This window comes from Magnolia sinica, chromosome 4 (assembly GCF_029962835.1).
Source record: "Magnolia sinica isolate HGM2019 chromosome 4, MsV1, whole genome shotgun sequence".
NCBI classification, from domain to species: domain Eukaryota; kingdom Viridiplantae; phylum Streptophyta; class Magnoliopsida; order Magnoliales; family Magnoliaceae; genus Magnolia; species Magnolia sinica.
Window position 1 is genome coordinate 96787168 of NC_080576.1, and position 8824 is coordinate 96795991.

Genomic DNA, 8824 nt, shown 5'->3' on the forward strand with positions numbered 1-8824 from the left:
AAATAGTGCAGCTCCAGAATTTTTCTATCAATTTTTTGCCTCATCCAAATAAGCAATCATCCTAGTTTCCTTGGCCTCATACTCGGTAGAGATGTGATTCATTACCAACTGAGAGTCGCATCGTACCTGGAGGGACAGAACCCCAGACTTACCGCCAGTCTGAGTCCAACTAGCAGAGCCTCGTACTTCGCCTCATTGTTAGAGGCCTTGAAACCGAGTCTGATCGCATATTGGGTGGGTGTGGAATCAAGCGCGACCAGGATAATCCCCGCTTCGGCGCATTTGGCATTGGATGACTAGTCTACATAGAGAATCTACCCTGACTCAGATTTCGCCTTTTGATCACTTGGGGGACAGGCGAGGGAGTCGTTTCGACTTCAGCCCTGATCCCTCCTTCGCTTGGAACGGTGAATTCCGCAATAAAGTCGGCCACGGCTTGACCCTTAATTGTTGTCCTTGGTCGAAACTGGATGTCGAAATCCCTGAGTTTAATGATCCACTTGGTTAACTAACCCAACACTTTGGGCCTCTAAAGGACTTGTTTAAGAGGAGAATCGGTCAGTACAATGATAGAATGTGCTTGGAAGTACGGACGTAACCTCCGAGCAGAAACTACGAGACTGAGCGCTAGCTTTTCCAGAGCCGGATATATTGTCTCGGTGAGCACCATGGCTTTACTCACATAGTATACGGGATGTTGCTTGCCCCTACTTGTCTGATTAGGGTCGAGCTGACAGCTGAGGCCGAGACCACAAGATATAAGAACAGGGGCTCATCTTCTTCGGGCTTAAATAGTAGGGGTGGTGAACCTAAATACTGTTTCAGTTGCTGGAAGACCTGTTCATATTCTGACGTCCATTCTGCCTTCTTATGACCCTTCAACTGTTGAAAGAAGGGGAGGCATTTGTCTGTAACTCTGGATATAAACCGTCCAAGTGTTGTTACTCGTCCAGTGAGACATTGTATCTCCTTGACAGTCCGAGGCTAACTCTTGTCGAGAAGTGCTTTGATCTTGTCAGGGTTCGCTTCAATGCCCCTCTAGCTAACTTGAAACCCAAGGAATTTACCGAAGCCAACTCCGAAGGTATACTTCGCGGGGTTCAGTTTCATCTGATATTCTCGGAGGATAGTGAAAGTTTGTTCGAGATCTGCAAGTGATTAGACGCTTTGATGCTCTTCACAGCATGTCGTCGACATATACTTTCATAGTATGTCTGATCTGCCTGGTGAACATTTGATTCACCAGCCTTTGATACGTGGCCCTATGTTCTTCAGGCCGAATGGTATGACCCAGTAATAGTAGAGTTCCTTGTTAGTGACGAAGGTAGTCTTCTTCCTGTTTGGGGGATGTATCCCGATCTGGTTATACCCAGAGTATGCGTCCAGGAAGGAGAGCAGTTCATGCCCTGCTGTACTGTCCACTAGCTGATTAATCCAAGGTAACGAAAATTTATCCTTCTGACACGCCTTATTCAGATCCGAGTACTCTATACAAACTTGTCATTTTTCATTGGCTTTCCTAACGAGGACCAAGTTTGCAATCCAATCGGGATAGTGAACCTCCTCTATGAAGCCGGCATAGAGCAAGATGGAGACTTTCTCGGCTATGGCTTCGTACCGCTCAACATCGAACGGTCTCCTCTTTTGTTTCACGGGTTTGTGCTCCGGATCCACATTCAGTCTGTAGACCATGACATTCGGAGAGATTCCGGGCATATCTCCATGTGACCATACGAAGACGTCTCTATGCTGCCGTAGGAAGGATAGAATTTCGGACCGCTGCTCAGGGCTTAATGATGTTCCGAGCTAAACAGTTCTGCTCGGGTATGCCTCGTCGAGCGATACCTTCTCCAGATCTTCCACGAATGAGTCCTTCGCGGGTCCTCTAGGATGTAGAACGTTGACGGAGAGGGCTTACCTAACTGACCCTTTCTTCACTGCTACTACGTAACATCTCCGAGCTTCGCGCTGGTCACCTCGAAGGTAGCCTATCCCGCCCTCCGCAGGGAACTTCATCATTAGGTGATAGGTGGATACGGCTGCCCTCTTTGCATTGAGAGAAGGTCTGCCCAAAATGATGTTATGCACTGATGGCACGTTGACAACGAGGAAGTGTACCATAAGGGTGACTTGATATTGTCCTTCTCCCGCAGTCACAGGGAGGGAGATAGCTCCCTCAGAGATCACCCTTTCTCCAGTAAAGCCATGCAGGGGAGTCTTCACAGGTCTGAGGCGTGACCTCGGAACCCCCATCCTTTCGAAAGCCTTGGAGTAGATTACATCTGTTGAGCTCTCGGTGTCGATCAAGATACGGTATACCTTGTGGTTGGCTATAGTCATAGTAACCACTAGGGCGTCGTTGTGCGAATGCTGGATCCCGCGTACCATCTTGTCATCGTAGTCCTCCACTTGTAATGCTCTCTCATTGAAACGAGCGATGTAATCCTTCAATGACTCCTCAAGCTCTTGTTTGATGGTGAACAGGTGAGTATTTGACTTCCGACTCTTCTTACCACTTATGAACTGGGTAAGGAATAATCGGCTAAGCTCTTCCGAGCAGATCTTGTGAGTGTGATCGAGAACCCCCTGCACATCATCGTGTCCGTTGCTGTCTGGATTTGCATTCACGAACGATAAGCTTCCACGTGCTCGGATAGGTCACCAGACCCGAAGTATTGGATGACGGGAGATTTTTAGAACCACTGTGGCATCACCTCGCTCATGATTTACCAAGGTGAAGGGAGGCTCGGTCTCTTCCATCATCGCCTGAAGGACGGCGGGAACTGACGACGGCTGCTGTGTCTTTTCTAGTGTCAGAATTTTGTTGTTGAGCTCCGCAAATCGTGTTTTCCAAGGATCTTTATTCTCAGCTACTATCTCCTGGGTGTTTTCTATTTCGGGAGTCCTCCTTCCCCCTCCTCGGTTCCAGCTCATGGTGGAGATCTGTAGGTGTCAGGGCCGAGGTGACCAAGGCATTTTTCGGAGCTCGAGTAGCTGTGTTCCGAGCCGAAACTTGGACTTGGGTCGGGGGAGGATTCTGAGCTGAAACTAGCGCCTGAGTGGGTGGGCATTGAGGCCCCTCAGGTCTCATACTCCTCGGCGCGGAGTGAGCTTCCACAACCGGAACAATCGGCCCAGGAATAGGGTTTTCCTGAGTAGGATGTGGTTGCGGCTCCTGTCGCTGTTTCATTTGGTTGATTTCATCACGCAGGGTTTGTATCTCACTCTGCATCGCCCGATACTTGATTGCCCGATTGCGAGAACGCTGGGAAGGCCCTGGGGCGATTCAGTGTGAAGTACCGAAGAGGAACGGGTCTATTTATTTTGCTTTGGTTCTGCAGCTACTACTTTCTTCTTTCCTCTCGCCCTTATGCTTAAGAATAGGAACCTGACCTTTCGTATCAGATTCCCATAGACGGCGCCAAAAATGTTAATGACAAAATCTAGACCACCCTCCGCCCGGCACAGCGAACTTCCAAGGAACCCTGGTCCTGCACAAACAGTGAGCAAAGGAGACCCTGGCTAAGCCCGGGGGACCCTCCGATGCCTAAGTCAGGTCAAAGGATTCTGGGTCTCAATCGATTGTAGAGAGAGTGTGAGATGTTGTGTACCCGTAGCAATGGAGTCTCATTGTATTTATACCTGACTATCGGACGGTCCGGGTCCCTTAATCTCGGCACGATTCACTCAATCAATGGGATACTGTGATCGTGAAGATATGGTTTGTAATCCGGGGATCATGTAGCGTATCGTGCGTATCTGGGGGCGAAGCAATCGGCAGACATGTTTGCTTAAGGTAGTTTCTTAGGTTAGTGCATGGAGTGCCCATGTCTCGCCTTGACCTTGGCTTGGAACTTCCAGCCGAGGAGGCCTGACTACGAGCTTCGGCCCCAGACCATCGTGCACATGGGCTTTCACCATCAGGTTACTAAGCAAGGACCATGTCTTGGGTCCGAGCCAAGCTCTGGCCTCACATGTCTGTCGGGTCTTCTGGAGATCTTTCCTCCGTGCTCTGAGGTGGGCGACGCACTAGTCCCGTCGGGTTGAATCGCAAGTAAATCCCGACATGATCTTCATACTGACTGCCTTGTCTTGAATTACTCCGAGCCGACAACCTCCATCGGAGCAGGAGCGCGACTATGACTGAGCCGAGAATCTTCTTATGTGTCCGACTGGATTAGGGTGGTGTCGTTTCTCGGAATTGGAAGGGTTCAGATCTTCTCATAACAAATTTGATATAAAAGAATTGTGAGCTCCAATAAATTTTAATGGTGAGTGTTAAATTTCTAGAACTTTTTTGACACAGTTTCTACAGAGCCATTTATAGGAAGTTATTGTGTTAGGATGTTAGGTGGGACCCACTAGAATGTTTGGGAGGCCATCTGTTTTGTGAGATCATTATAGGACATGCGATATGAGAGGAAATCCAGTCCATATGAGAGGAAAAGCTGGGGAAAGAGTTTCCTACCATTGAAACCTTTCTGGGCTCCAACTTGATGTTCATATGTCATCCAAACCGTTTACAAGGTCATCCCCACTGGATGAAGCGAAATCACAAAAAACATAACATGATATGAAGCTTTTGTAGCTGCATTAATGTTTCAATGGTGGTCAGTGAATCTTCATTGTTTCCACTCGTGTAGCACAATCGAGTTTTGGATCCGCCCCATTTTTGGTCGCATGTCATAAAATGATCTCAAAAAATGGATGGATAGAATAGATTTATCACAAACATCAAGGTGGGCTCTAGCTAGTATTTCGATGCTAGAACTTCCTGTGAAAGGCTTTCTCAGGAAACCAGCTTAAAACACATAAGCTATGTGGAGTCTATATTTTTGTGTATAGCCCAACACTAAACATATGTTGGCAACCCATCTCCATCGTTCTTACTCTTAAGTCATGGATATGCTGATTTCCATAGGACTTGGAATCAAGAATACAATCTAATGGATGGAGTGGGTTTTACGTATACAAAATGATGGGCCCACAAGCTTGGGTGTTTTAATCGTTGCATGAAAAGGTGTTGTAGAGGATATCGGTCCATTGGATGGCTTTCTTGGGGCAGTGGTACTGATACCATCATAGGAAGATGTGGAGCTTAGTTATGTATGTATTGACCTAACCTAATGTGTTCACAAGATGCTTCACCTATGAAATCCTATAAGGCCCAAAGTTGCCTAATAAGAAACTTAGATGGGCCACAACGCAGGGAACAAATTTACAGGGAACACCCACTGTTTACCACTGTGGGGGATCCATTATGTTCTTTATATATGATTAAGGCCGTCCAGACCCTTTATTTAGTCTAAGTGAAGGGTCGTACCTAAATTCAGGTTGTTTTGAGAATCTAATGCCTCCCTATGAAATTCAAGGGTGAGATTTCACTCTCATCTAGTGTCCTGTGACTTTTTTTTATCATACTAATTTTTGAGTCATAGCCATTTATTAAGGTAAAACATATGAGAGTACAGAGTACCACATTTATTGGAACACGGTCACCCTCTGATGAATGGTACACCCTGAGTTTAGAGTCTTTTGCCAGAATTGAGTTAGTGTAACACTCATATCTTTTAAATAAAATTTAAATTTAATTTTGAGTGGGAAAGAGATTAATCGATCTCATCATTCTTCTTCTTAACTCTCATTGTTCAAAATTTTCCTTATATCTCGTAGTCTCCCAACGAACCTTCTGTCTTACAAATGGAGCATGTGAGAGCGAGAATCCTATCAAAACTCAAATAGTCAAAGAAAAAACTTGTACAAAAAAATAGAAGAAAAAGTGGCAATGAGGTTTTTACAATTCATCTATTCAGGTTAGTGTAAATTTTATTTTTTAAAATTTCTGTATGCAATAGTTAATTTGGCATTGATCCACACATTGGACAAATTGGATCAATCAAACATTCATTATGTAGGTCTAATTCATTCATGTGGAAAGCTACATTGATGTGCGTGGTTTTAGGCTGACATGCAGAAGGTGGGATTTTTCCATGATGGACATCGATCGGCGTGATCTGTACTGTTCATGGGCGTTCTAAAACTTAATTATGTAGTATTTTTAAGAATTAGACCAATTCAATACCTCAATGGATCGTACCAATCATATATCTACCAATATTCTTCCTTAATTTAAAGAAATTGAAACCGAAAGAGTAATTCTTTGTGCAGGCTACAACTTGACACAAAGAATTATACGACATAATAATGAAATGTGTGATAAAATTATCACCATTCATTAGACTCTTAAGACTATAATAAATTAAAATCTTAAATTCCAGACCGATCAGACGATTAGATGGGCTGCAACGATCTAAATAAATGGTAGATAATGAGTCATGTGTTGATTCATTATGTTGAATTTCAATTCAAACCATTGGTTCACGAGATCATCTATGTTGCATCAAGGTAACTGATTCCGATGTGTTTTTCATTCATTAAGTTAAAATATTTTGATTATTTGATATGTTGTATACTCAATCTGATATACTTGTCATGTACTCTTAGTTGATTTAGATGAATGTGTGATTTTTGTATTAATATAGTAATTATGATAAATTTTGATTAATATATTAGTATAATCAATTATCTGAGTTACTGTATTGATGCAGCGTTTATTCTAATTTACTAATTGGATATGAATTGAATGGTGTACTGATATTATTGGATAGTATGGGACTATGTTGATCTAAATATGATAATCGAAATGATACATGCAATACATGATTCACGATTAGTTAATATGATTGTGCATCTATCAATTGTATGCACAACACGTACTGAATTCCTGAAGGACCTCCCTATATGGTATACCTGTTAGAATTGTTACCAGAAGCCCACTATATTGGTGGAAGCCTACTCAAGAAGTAGATGCAGGACTTGTCTATGCGTACCAAATGGTAGAAGCCTGCCAAAGGGTATATGTAGGTTGACGGGTTTCCAACTCAATAAGTAGACGGATTCTCACTTGATGCATTCATGCATTACATAATATTATATTTTTTTCTAAAATTATATTGTGTATGATTATTTACATTCATTTATAATTTAATGTGAAGAACCATGTCAGAAATTCTCATTAGGCCTAGCCAGCTTACCCTATATTGATATAAAACCGTACATATGTGATTGAGGATGAGTCAATGGCTTAGGAACAGGAGTACGTGGTCGAGCCAGAAAAGGACTTAAGGGACACATGACCCTACTTAACAGAGGAAGAAGTTGCTACCCTAAACTATCCATGATTTTTTTATTTTAATTATATTTGATGTTTTTAGATTGTTAATTATTTCTTTCAAGTTGTTGGACGAAAAATTATTTTATTTCAGAAGACTTGAATGAAAAAATCCTTAACTATATTTATAATTGATGGTTTGAATAGGTGGTCGATTTCTTATTTATGAGATGTTGCTCAGTATGAATTGAACTTATATATAAGGTAAAACTACTAGCTACGTGAATTTTTGTAAGCATATCTAATAGTTTAAGTACACTTAGTGTACAAAATCATGACGTGGATCTTGGGTATGAAGTATACGCCAACTACCCGAAATCTGGATCGTGACAGTTGGTGTCATTAAAAAAATACAAGTTGTTTAGTAGGTGTGAATTGGTGTGGAATGGAATTAATGAAAAATAAAAAGTTTTTTTTTTTAAAAAAAACACTTTTTCTTATTGTGAGTCAGTGTTAAATGGAAACATGACTTTGTCTTTTAAAGCATGATAAATTTGTGAGTAACAAAGGTAGGCTATTAATCTGCCATAGATGTAAAACACTAATGATACCCCCAAACAATCTAATTATTGGTTGCATCCTTAAGATCATACTAATAGAATGATACAATATTTCAAATGTTGGCCATGTAATGGATGGTTAAAACAACATTGTCAAGTCACTTTTTCTGAGATCCTTACATTTATGGCCCAACTGAGTCTCAAAATTCTCTCATTTTGGGCCAAATTATATAATTCCATATGCTTCTTACAATCATTCTATCAAATGTCACATATGTACAATAATTAGGGCATTAAAACTATATTACTTAATCAAATTCAGTTTCATGTGAATATAATACATAATGCCAATACATTTTAATTACAAGTTGTCAAAGACAATTTTCGAACTCTAGTAGATTCTAATTATTGGTTGCAAAACACAACTAAGGATTCAAATTTTCTTAGATTCCATGTAATTGTGATTTGGATTATTTTAATTCACACTTCCTAAACAACACCTAGTATTATTTGATCATATCCCTTTAATCTTTGGCTTTTAAAGCAAGATTGTGACAGAAGTAGCACATCTAGCGTGGCAAAGTGATAAAGTTGTGTCTAAGATTGTATGTGGTGTATGAATTTTGAAGTGTAAGTAATTCACCATAGACCCCACACAATTGATGACTTTAATTAGTATGTCATCCTAAAACGTGATGCCGAGAGATAGCTCCCATTATGGTTAAGATTGATAAGATCATTCAAATTAGAAATGTTTGAGAGAATTGTCCATCCATTGTAACTCCCATTATTGGAATTTCAACATATGCATCGCAAGCCCACATATGTAAAAGATTTGAGTACAATCAATTCAAACAAGGAAAATAAAAATAAATAAATAAGGTTTGGATACAAGGGAACCACCATAGTTGATGAAAATTCTTCATGTTAGAATTAATTTTCAAAATGTAGCAAAAGCATAAAGTTACCTAAAATTGTATATTTTATTTGAATCCTAATAAGATTCCCGTATAGATATATCAAATTTCTATAAGGAAAATATCCATACATTTGATTTGTGTCGCCATATCCTTGTGTAATATAAGGCCACTCT